We start from the raw sequence: 11,810 nt of genomic DNA on the forward strand, positions 1-11,810 counted from the left end.
ATTGTACAAGACATGGGACGGTGCAAGTTTTAGTTGGGAGGGCATACTAACTTAAACTTTGTGAGGGATCGTTCTACTTCTAACATCACAGCATGCAGAAAGTAAAACATAAACAGAATAGCATTCACACAGTTGTGACACAGTATGGCCCGTTTTCATATGGTGATCTCCATCTCCATAGAACCTGTTCACCATGGTGATCTCCATCTCCATGTTCCAAGTGCGCCATCCTCCTGGTGATGAGTCCTCCAAGAACTAGAGCATGCTATTACGCCTAATAGCTAGTAAAGAATCTAGTAATGAAGATTACATAGTTGCTCGGATCATCACAGATTGGTACGCAGACCATTAAATACAATAAAGTGACAACACATATGGCTCCTGCCGTGTTGCCGTACGCGCGACACGCAGGTCACGAATGAGTTACACACATGCATCACATACACAATGGGGCCATACTGATCACAAGATACATACATACATCCTGCAAAACAGAGTTAGGCGTCCTAACGTTCCAAACTTCGGAGGCCCGAAACTCCATCTTCCAAGCCGAATATGGGGAATCTAATTTCGCCGAAAACGGCGAAGCGGTTGAATTTCATGTGTAACTTTTTCTGTAGATCAATTTTCGTATAAAAATTGCCACGATCCGAGATCGTACCGAAAAGTTACGGCTGATTTACCGAAGCATACGCATACGGCAAAATCCCGACCCCGACAGTAGATCCCATCTACTATTGCACATCTAATGTGTCTGGCGTATGACCCTGGATCTCGATTCGACCAATCATATTGATCTTCGCTCACTGCAACTGGATTTACGTGTATCACTTAACTCCGATGGCGGAAACCGACCGGTAGGAGTATGTCGTTACACTACCATTGCAGCAAGGGCACGAAATCAGGACATAGATCAAACGAAAAACTCGCATATCTCCATATGCACACATCCCGAATCCAAAACTAAGCAGCTACGGCTCTTGATACCACTGTTGGGATACGAGGTAGGCTACACTAGCGCAAATCAAAATTTCTACCGCGTATAACCAAGAAGAACTGCCGTATAAGGATCATGGGATTACCACTCAACGCACTACTGGTGCGGAAGATGTAGATATGCGTCGGTGCAGTGAAGACGATCACGTAGTCGTACGTAGTCAATCACGTCCAGCAGCTCCTCAGCAGCTCGTCCACGTGCAGCAAGATCGCCTCCGGTACCGCGGCTCGTCGTGGCTCGTCGGCGGCTCGTCGGTGGCTCGTCCAAGTGCTGCAGGCGCAACACCTCCAAGGTATCCACACGTGCAGGAAGGAAGCGTCGCAAGCCGGACTGCTAGATCCGCGAGTTGCAACAGGCGAGGGCGTGGGAGGCGCGGCAGGTGTGTTTCGCCAAAAGGTGTAAACCCTAGGGCGCCCCCACCCCTCTATTTATAGAGGTTCCTGATGGGCCTCTGGATCCGAGGCCCATTAGTACTCCTAAACCTAATCCAACTCGGATCAGATCCGAATTGGGCTTCCAGCCCCTTAAGTGTGTGACCCTATGGGTTCGGATACGTATAGACATGGCCCGAGTACTCCTACTTGGCCCAATAGTCGGTAGCGGCCTCTAGCAAGACGTGCCAACTCCTATACGCACATGAAGATCATATCAGACGAACCATCACAACATAATATACATGCTATTCCCTTTGCCGCACGATATTTGGTCTAGCTTCAAGCCGACCGCTCTTTCTCGATCCTGTGATTCGGAATCCCTTTGTAGGTTAACTCTTAACCGTACGTAGCATGGCCATGCATTTTCGGATCCGATCACTCGAGGGGCCCAGAGATATCACTCTCAATCAGAGAGGGGCAAATCCCATCTTGATTGACCATGTCTCATAGCATGGTTCTTGACAAACCCGAAAGCTACCTTTATAACTACCCTGTTACGGCGTAACATTTGATAGCCCCTAAGTAGGTCGATCCACATCTAGAATACATGCGACAATCTCAGGTCTAAGGACAAAGCGTATATGTTGTTTAAAGAGAGAACTACTTCTCGTGTTGGGTCAGTCCTAACACATGTCTCCACATGTGTCCACATTATTAGTTCAACATCTCCATGTCCATTACTTGTGAAACATAGTCATCAACTAATACATGTGCTAGTCTAATATTCATGTGTGTCCTCACATGAACTCCGACTAGGGACAACTTTAGAATAACCATACAAGTAAAGAGTTTCACATACAATTCACATAATTGCAAATCAATTCAAGTAGCCTTTAATGGATATTCAATGAACACAATATACAAATCATGGATACAAATGGAATATCATCATCTCTATGATTGCCTCTTGGGCATACCTCCAACATGCGCACCATACCACACTTCTGAGGTGTGATTTCATAGGGACGCTACGAAACCTTTACAAAGATACCCTAATAAGAAGTGGTCCGCTAAGGTTTCATGATCAGCGCAGTGTATAACAGTTCCCTAGTGGTATAGTGTCTTAGCAAAGCCCACTTCCCAAGAGAGCAAGTGCTATACACCAACTACTGTCTTCCCCTCTTCCCCTTTCGGTAAGACCTCTTCAAACTAGAGTTTCTAATTATTCAGCCAAGACTAGAGCCATTTAGTCTTGTGGTAGCACTGTTTTCCTAGGTGGCCGCTCCATGTTCCGATTAAACATTATCATTATATTATTAATAAAGCATAGGTAGAGGGATGGTTAGGGACACTTGCCTTTCTCCAATGAAAAGTTACTCTTATTGCTCTTCAGCTTCTTGCTTCTTGAGACTCTTACTCTTGAAAACTTCCGAACAGCGATCCTCCTACTCGGAGCAAACGTCGGCACAAACATACAAGCAACAAACAAGTACAACTAAGAACAATACACCAAAACAAAAAACACGCTTTAAAAGAATGTACTAAAGGATAGGGCTCGATTATAGGATCATGCAAAGATGAGACTATCGAGAGTTTTGAATTATAAAAGAAAGATGAGAGCTACAAGCTTCATTTATTTTAGTTTAGAAAAACAATGTAAAGATATTTCAGAGAAATATCCTTAGTTAGAATTAAGCAAGTCATATTTATATTTTCATAAGAAAAGATGAAATAAAGCTTAGTCCACTCTTATTTATAAATATTTAAGTACAATTTCTGTAAATTAACATTTGAGTTTAGAAGAAGCATGTAAAAGCATCTAAGCGCATAACTTCATATTTTGAGTTCAACTAGCAGATTATTTTAGGAACACACTTGTATTTATATTGGTCAAATTAACATTTAATTATAAAAACTCGAGATATAACCTATTTAGCTTTTATTAAAAAGAAAATTGAATAATCATTAATCAATTCAAGTTTGACTATGAAAACCGAGGTGTAACTCTAATTACATTTTGCTTAAAGGAGTTATTTAAATAAGCATTAATTAAATTAACATTGATTATAAAAACGCAGGTTGAAGTTTAATTAGATTTTAATTAGAAAAGCAAGTACGTAAGTAATTAATCATGTTAATATTTTGAAGAAATTATAAAACATAAAATATGTTCAACATTGCTTCTAACGCGTAATTTATGTTGATATGAATCTAACGCAACATGAACAGATTAAAACGGATCTAAAACATAGAATCTACAAGCGAAACAAGATTCAGGGGTCTTGTCGTAATTAACCGTAGACCGTAGGGGTTAGCAAGGAAAACTCCAAGACTCAAGAAATAGATACGGGGAATAGATTGATCTTCAGGGGTCGATCTGCAAAAGAGGATGGCTTGGATTTGATTGAAAGAAACTGAAAGGTTCAGGGGTTTATCAGCAAGTTTGCCAAGACACAAAGAAAAGTGGAATAATTATAGGGTTCTTCCAAGGGTCTTATTGCAAGATGACCTTATCTTCATCTTCTTCCTTGAATCCTTCCTTCTTTCTCCCAATGACCGGCATAGGGGTGGCTCTAGCAGGCAGCGGCGACCAGAGGCGCGAAGGGCGATGGCGAGGTGGAGGCGCGCCAAGCCAAGGGGGCGGTGCAGGATGGCAGCAGCCGGAGTCGAGTGGACAGCGAGCAGGCGGCGGGGGAAAGTTCAGCGGCGGCCGGGTCTTCACGCCATGGCGGCACTCCGGTGACGAGATGATGACGAGATGCAGCCACAGGTGTGCGAGGCGACGCCACGAAGCTCCTGGAGTCACCAGCTTCGTCTGGTGGGTGAAGGAGGCGGCGAATTGGATGAGCAAGCCGGTGGCGGTGCTCGACCTCCAAGCCATGGCAGTGGTTAGAAGGATGGGGGTTTGGCCGGCGCTGGGTGGCGGCGCAAAAGGGCAGGGGAACGTAGGAGTCTTCTTCCTGGACGGAGTGGTCTTCTAGCGGAATGAGGAGGGCCAGCTCATCTTCTTCCTTCAACATTCCATCTACGGGAGGGGGCTTTGACGCTCCCTCCGGGATCTCGGAGCCTCTTCTAGAAACCTCTGGAAGTGGTGGTACTGGTGGAATGTTGAGGCTCTTCCTTCTGCGGAACTCGTGGGCGAGAGGGATTCCCTTAAACAAAGGGGGTTCCTCGACCTCCGGGGTAACCATCTATCCCCTGGTAAGCCCTCCGAGATGGGCCTCCTTTAGCTCTTGGAGATGCCATTCCTGAACTTGCTTAAGGGCTTCTACGACAGCAGCCTCTTCGCTTCGGGCGGCCGCAGATTGTGCTTCGGCCTCCCTTAGCATTACTTGGAGCATCCTCATCTGGACTTTTGCCCTCTCATTGTGGCGAATCTTCAGCTTTGCGGCCTGCTGATCATAGAGCTTATCCAGACTGATAAGATAAGCGGTCATGTGGTACACTGTGGGATCCTCTTCGCGCCGACCATGCTTATCCAAAGCTCTCATCCAGGCTCTCCAACCTAGATGGTCCTTCTCGGCAGGCGAGAAGTATCTCATGGAACTGGGCTCGAGGTGCATCTCGTACACCTGACACAGGTAACCAAGAGCTTTTCGAACCGCTACGGGATAGGTATCCCGATGCCGTAAACCCATAGCTGATACTTGAAGCAGCTCGATGTTAGGATGGCGAGCACTCCTCCCGATGTGGATGATCACTTCACATCGAGGGATACCGTAGCGCTCATACTCCCTGCTGGAGTACTCCGGGGGCTCTCGCATGCCAAGGCGCTTCAGGCAAACGAACAACAACTTGGGAAAACTGGGCTCTTCCAGGTAGTGGCTACGGGTCCATTCTCCTTCGGCCATCTGGAAAGAATTGGGGTGCAAATTAGTTTTGCAATAGAGCATGGGAAGGAAGAAATTTTGTAAATTATTTATTTTGGTCAAAAAGGCTTTTCTAGTACTAAGGTCACGTCTTACAGCCAACGACAGTTCTGATACCACCTGAAGCATCCCCACATCAGCGGAGACTAAATGTGATACAAATACCAGTCCCAGGAGGCTGATAACATATTTATTCAACAGATGGTTCAAAAATCGTACAACTCCCGAGGGAGTGGGCGCAAAAACCATGCTGAAATGATAAGTAAATAAACAACAACAGCGAGCCAAGCTACTGTCAAGAGACAGCACTCGGGACTACATGGCAGTGAAAGCATTCTGCAAACACCAACACCACAGATAGTGTTGGGTGCTGAAGTGACCTTCTACTTGAAATCCTCGGCGATGAAGTCCGGGTCTTCATCTGGAGCAACAAAACAAGGGTGAGTACAAAAGTACTCCACAAGCCCAACCCCATCCATAGAGGGGGATACAATCAAGATTATGCACAGGATATATCAAGGATAAGGCTCGGGTTTATTTGCCATAAAGCTAGGTTTTTCACACATGCAAAGGTTCATTTTCCAAAGGGTTTTCACAAAACATTTTCTTTAGTAACCGAATTAACAAGACGGGGGTTGATCCTACACAAAGGATGCAAATTTTAATGCTACTGGACTCCCCGTCCGCGGTAGCTCATGACACAACTGCCGGACACTTCCAAAATCCAACTCACGCCATGAAAACCATCCATCACCCAAGCCCTAGTTATGTCTCCAAGTCGTAACTTGTCCAATGTCGTGGACACGGCTCCCCGGATAGGTTTTAACTCTGCAGACATTGTACACTTTACCCACAAGTACGTAACCACAGCACGATCACCTTAGTGTTGGTGCAGATCCTATCGAAGCCATACCCACATTAGCAAAGACTGACTAGCCAACACGGAAGCAACCAAGGGGTTAACGACCTTCCAACGAGGTCTTAACTGGGATCTAAGTTCACATAGTTTTTAGTCCTTCTCCATGGTCTCCCATTGCTCACCAGCTCTCCTGATGGCTAACAGACCAGCTAGTAGGATTTATGCTAAGCCGCCACCCACACAGCGGTCGAGTGGTTGCACGATAGTGGGTTAGGCAAGATGGAACATCAACTTGATTCTTAATTGTGACAAGATGGATATCTTCCAACCTTGGTCAACCAGAAGAAGAATTAGTAAAATCGGCAGAGTTACCTCTTCATTTGGATTGACGAAGTCTGGGTTGAACTGCTGGCTCCATTCTACCCATCGCAACTTGTATAGACTAGTAGTGAAAGAGATGACCTTCCACGATTCTAAGTTTATGGTGCTATCATCTCAAATCAGGCCCTTTAGTCCGTTGTACTCAAGATCGCTAGAAAGTTTTTCCATGGGCTTCATGAGATCGGCGAAGAAAGGTTTTATCGGCAATTGCCCAAAAGCAAGTTGGCGGGATGCTGCCGATGGGTGATAAAATTCATAGATCGGGTGTTGACCTTTCCTACCAAATAAATTGGCTGGTTCCAGGCGTGATGATTGCTACATGATCTTCTGCGCTGAATGTGGCCACGACAAAATTGAAGCTGATGGGTAACTCAAAAGAAGAGTTCTCATCATAATAAGAATACCAAACTATTGCCTTGTCGGTGAGGCCATTGTAGAAGCATCTGAAAAAATCAGCCACCCTAGAACGAGACTGTCTGTCGCTAGGGAAGACACATATAGCTTCACCGTAAGATGTGCATTGGCAGGTTTCAGGATTCTCATGTTTTGGATAATCTTCTGGGAAGGAAATTTCCTTGATGTCTTGCCCCAAGACATGTTGTAGGTGTAGGTTAAGCCATAAGTTGATAAACCACCAAGGGCCGCCTAAGTTGCCGATGGGTTGTCTGGCCGATAGCTTGATGGACACCTAGTGCAGCAGGTGATAGACAGATCCAAGGAGGTGTTTCCCTAAGGGAATTGAATTCCCCATCGATAGTGCTTCAACCAGGCTTTGCAGATTGGTAGTTGGTCCAGCCGATCTTCCATAGAAAATGAACTTGTCCAGCCACATGTTCAAGAAAGCAACATGTTCCTTGCGTCGATAGTGCCCGTTTTGGCATGACAGCTGATGTAGCCTTTCCATCCACCGATGTTCTTTGTTTCTAGCCGATGAGAGGGCTTGGCAGGAAAGGTGAGTGTGCCATCGACAGAACAGATGACTAAGCCTGTCAGCATCAGAACGTCGGCTAGTGTGGGCGTCATCAGCCCGTGACCAAACAAAAATGCATTTAGAGCAACTGACGAAATTTGATGTGGCAATTAGCATAGACTCGTTTCTGGTCATATTTGACAGGGAAAGGATGATGCACTGGTTGATGTTGTATTGCTCCCAAAGGGGTCTTTTTGAAGCTGCTATTCTGAGATACCAATCTTTCCATCCTGCTGTATGACCAGGCAAGGATCTAAAGGCTTGACTCTAGTCAGTTAAATCCATGGATGCAAGCTTGAAGGGGATCCTTTTGGTTTCTAAGTTGATCAGATCTGTTGGGTTAGGATTCCCCATAGGGCCTAAGTAGACGAATCTGGGCTTATCATGTATAGGAATGGTGATCCTATTCCTATGTTCCTGAGAATGCGGACATTTCTAGATCAGATGAGGAAAAGCAAGAATGTAGAAAGAATGACAGGAGATAGGAAACATACCTAAGGGATTGAAGAAAGGCTCCCCATGGATGGAGCGGACCTGCGACTTGAAGTAACCATTGGGGAACACAGATGGGTCACTGGAGATCGCTTTTTCGCTCGAGGAAGGAGAAGAACAAGATTTGCTTTGATGCGCGAAAGGGTGAGCCGACAGAGGAGGAAGATGATGGTTGTGGATTTATAGTCTTGCCTGTGAAGGGTATGTATGGCATTTCATCCGCCGTCCGCACGAAATATGAGAAACTGTTGTTTGCAGGCACAGTTTTAGGAAGGTCAATCATGGCTGAGAGAATTTCGGAGCAAAAAATATATTTTATTCTGAAACTATTGTTCGCCGGCGCTTTCTTAGGAAAGTAAATCATGGGCGAGAGAATTTCAGAAGCAAAAGATATATTTCACTCAAAAACTAGGGGGCATGTGTTGACACTATTTTTTGACAAGTGTCAAAAATGGCGTCAAAAGGAAGTAGAGATGGTGATGCATGATAGAAGGGCAACGGCTAGTGAAAACGGCCAATAGAGTCACAAAGGTTCAACCGATGAAAGGTGACGGAGACCCAGCCGATGAGGACGGGAGGTGTCAGCTGATAAAGGGTGACGGGGACCTAGCCGATGCGAGCAAAAGGATTCCAGCCGATCGGAGATATTGGGGTTCGACCGTTGAAAGGCAAGAGAGTCTTGATCGGCGAAGATATTGCGAGACAATGGATGTAGAGTTGGTCGAGGGAGGCCAAATTCATTTTTGACTCTTGTACGAGTTGTTTTATTTAGAAAAGTTTATTTCTTTAGTTACAGATATTGTATTGCATCATAATCGACTAGGACTAGGAGTCTTGAGTTTAGGATATAAATAGAGACCCTGCAAGGTCTGAAAAATATGTACTCACAAACAAACAAATCTACTTTATTCGTAATTTACTTTCAAGTCGGCGATTTCGCCAAAGTTCTCTTTTTCTCCACGAGTTCTTCCAAGCTAGCAGGACTGCATCATCTTGATCTCCAATTGGATTGTAAGTTCTGCATTTATCGAGTAATTTCTAGGCTTTAACTTCCAGTGCATCGCTGTTGTTTTGTCTAGATTTATTCATCAAGTTATCAATATTTGCTAGATCTGCAAGTTTATTTGTTTAAATCTTGTTGCTTTAGCTTTTATCACTATCAAGCTTGGCATAGATTTCGATCGGCTTCTTATCCTGTTTTTTCAATCAAGAACTGTTCTATAGCTGAATTGATCTGTTTCAAGTGTTGCTCGCGTAGCATTGTTTAGGTTGCATTTCAACAGTTCCTTTGCATTGATTATGCATACATCGACTGACCTAGCCAATCGTCTTTTTCTTTATCGGCTACCCAGCCATTACAATCTACTGGAGCTAATCAGAACATAAGTCGATTTGCTGTCGAATTTAACATCTTATGTGCCCTTGTCAATTAGCAGGTCAAATTGACTAGCACGTCTTGGATCGCGAGGGTTACAACCTATACTTGAGCGAAGCAGATCTCCCAAGTTTCATGTGTTAGTACGCGAAGGTCACCACCCGACTTTTACATCAACAAGTAGGTTCTCACTCCAACCATAACTAAAATTTCTGATCCTGCCTGGAATATATTCGAAAACACCATCCGAAACTTTCCCAACCAAGGTTGGTAAACACTTCTCCCCCAAAGCTTCCGCTGTTATCTGTAAGCTAGCGTGGACTGCTTCCTTGTCTCCCTGCTCACAATTTGCACTATAGAAAATTGTTGATTTTTGTTTATTAACCAGCTGACCTAAGTCGCAGTGATACTCCTCCAGAATCTACACCACCCAATCAGCACTTCTTTTCGTTGCCTATGTAAAGATCATGCAATCATCCATGAACAGTAGATATGAAATCCAAGGCGCATGTATGCCCACTCTGACTCCACGTGCAATAAATCTTGGGCCAATTTCCTTCAGCATGCATGATAAGGCTTCAGCGCATAACAAGAAAAGATATGGAGATAGGGTCTCTCTGTCGAATCCCTCGCAAAGGCTTAAAAACTAGAGAAACCTGTCCATTAACTTGCACTAAGAAAGACACTATCATCACACACTTCATCAGTAGATTCCTCCATCTTGTGGTGAAGCCAAGAGCAGCCATGATAGCCTGGAGATACTCCCACGCAACTCTATCATAAGCCTTTGCCATATCTAATTTGATTGCACATGCTCTCATCTTCCCCTTTTTATTCCTGAGATAATGAATGCACTCATGTGCAATGAGCACATTATCAATAATCAATCTTCTAGGAAAAAAAGCGTTCTGCTCCTCAGATATAATTTGATCAAGAATTCCCCTCCTCCTATTAGCCATTGCTTTTGAGCAAATCTTGTACAACACATTGCATAGCAAAATTGGCCGATATTGTGTTAATTCTTGCGGGTTGGCCACTTTCAGAATTAAGACTAGCAGCGTCCGGTTGATCTCCTCCTGCATCTCCCCTCCATTGAGAAAACCAAGCACTGCTGATGTGACACTGCTCTTCAGTGTGTCCCAATATCGTTGAAAGAAACCTGCATTAAAACCATCCGCCCTAGGGGCCTTCACTGGATGCATATGAAACAAAGCCGTCTTTACTTCCTCCGACGAGAATGGCCTTTCTAGAAGGCTGATCATTTGATCAGTTACCTTCTGATGAACATGGCGACACACCAACTCTGGCTCCAAGTTTTCCTCTGCCAAAAACAATTGTTGATAGAATTTAATAGCTAGCTATTCTAGCTCCTCCTACTATGTCGCCTCCGTGCCGTCCCCTCGCTTCTGCGCACGGATTCGGTTTGTGCGTCCTCTCGCACGTGCCTTGGCTTGGAAGAAGCTAGTGTTTCGGCCACCCTCCCGCAACCATGAGACACATGACCATTGCCGCTCCATCGCTTCCTCCCTCACCAACACCTCGGAGAGCCAGTCAACCAACTCCCATTCTTGTGGTGATAGCCCACGATACAAGGTGTGGCTTCTTTCTGCTTCAATCTCCTACCGGGCCTCTCTCACCTGCTTCCGGGCCGACCTGAAGACATTTTGCTCCCATCCTCGTAATGCCCCTTGCATAGCCCAAAAGGAAGCACCTACCTCCTCCAAATTATGTGCCTCCTACCCGGGGTCCCAAGTCTGCTTTACAAACTCTATACCCCTCATGACAAAACCACATATCCTCCCACCGGAAGGGTTTAGCCTTGCACCAACTTCCCCGCCTCCCAAAAAAAGCACCTGTTGGTCTAGCGGCCACCAATAGGCCACAGTGATCAGATTTAGCCAACTGAATGTGTTGCACCATAGTATCACCCAGGACATTTAAGAATCGACCATCTCCAAAAGCCCTGTCCAGCTGGGCCTTAACATTATGGCCGCCCTCTTATCTATTGTTCATCTACTGTCCCAAGTATAAGGTAGGCCTATGTGTGACAACCCTAGCTGATTTAGCTTTGATTAAGCTTGGATAGGAAGTTTAGACACTCAATTAGCACATGAAAGATCCAAATTGCCCTTTTAAAGCTTAATATGGGGTCAATTTTAAAACTTGAAACTTTATAAAACTTGAATTTTTGTCAATATAAGAGTTGTAGAACTTTACAAACCCAACAACTTTTCTTATTGGAACTTGGAATGTTTTGGAGAGGAAGAGGTTCAAAAACTAGATCTAAACTTAGTGGCAAATCAACCCCATTTCAAAAACGCGAAGTGTTGAAAACAGGGTTGAGTAGAGTACTTTACTAGCTTTTATTTTAAATTCTAGACCAGATCTTAGGGTATAGCTTTTACAAAAGTTTTAGAGTAAACTTAGAAGAACAAGTTTGAAAATTCGAGCTTGAACTAAATCAATTTAGAATCTGCTCGAATTCTGGGCCAA

The sequence above is a fragment of the Setaria viridis genome, chromosome 6, assembly GCF_005286985.2.
Source record: "Setaria viridis chromosome 6, Setaria_viridis_v4.0, whole genome shotgun sequence".
Classification (NCBI taxonomy): Eukaryota; Viridiplantae; Streptophyta; class Magnoliopsida; order Poales; family Poaceae; genus Setaria; species Setaria viridis.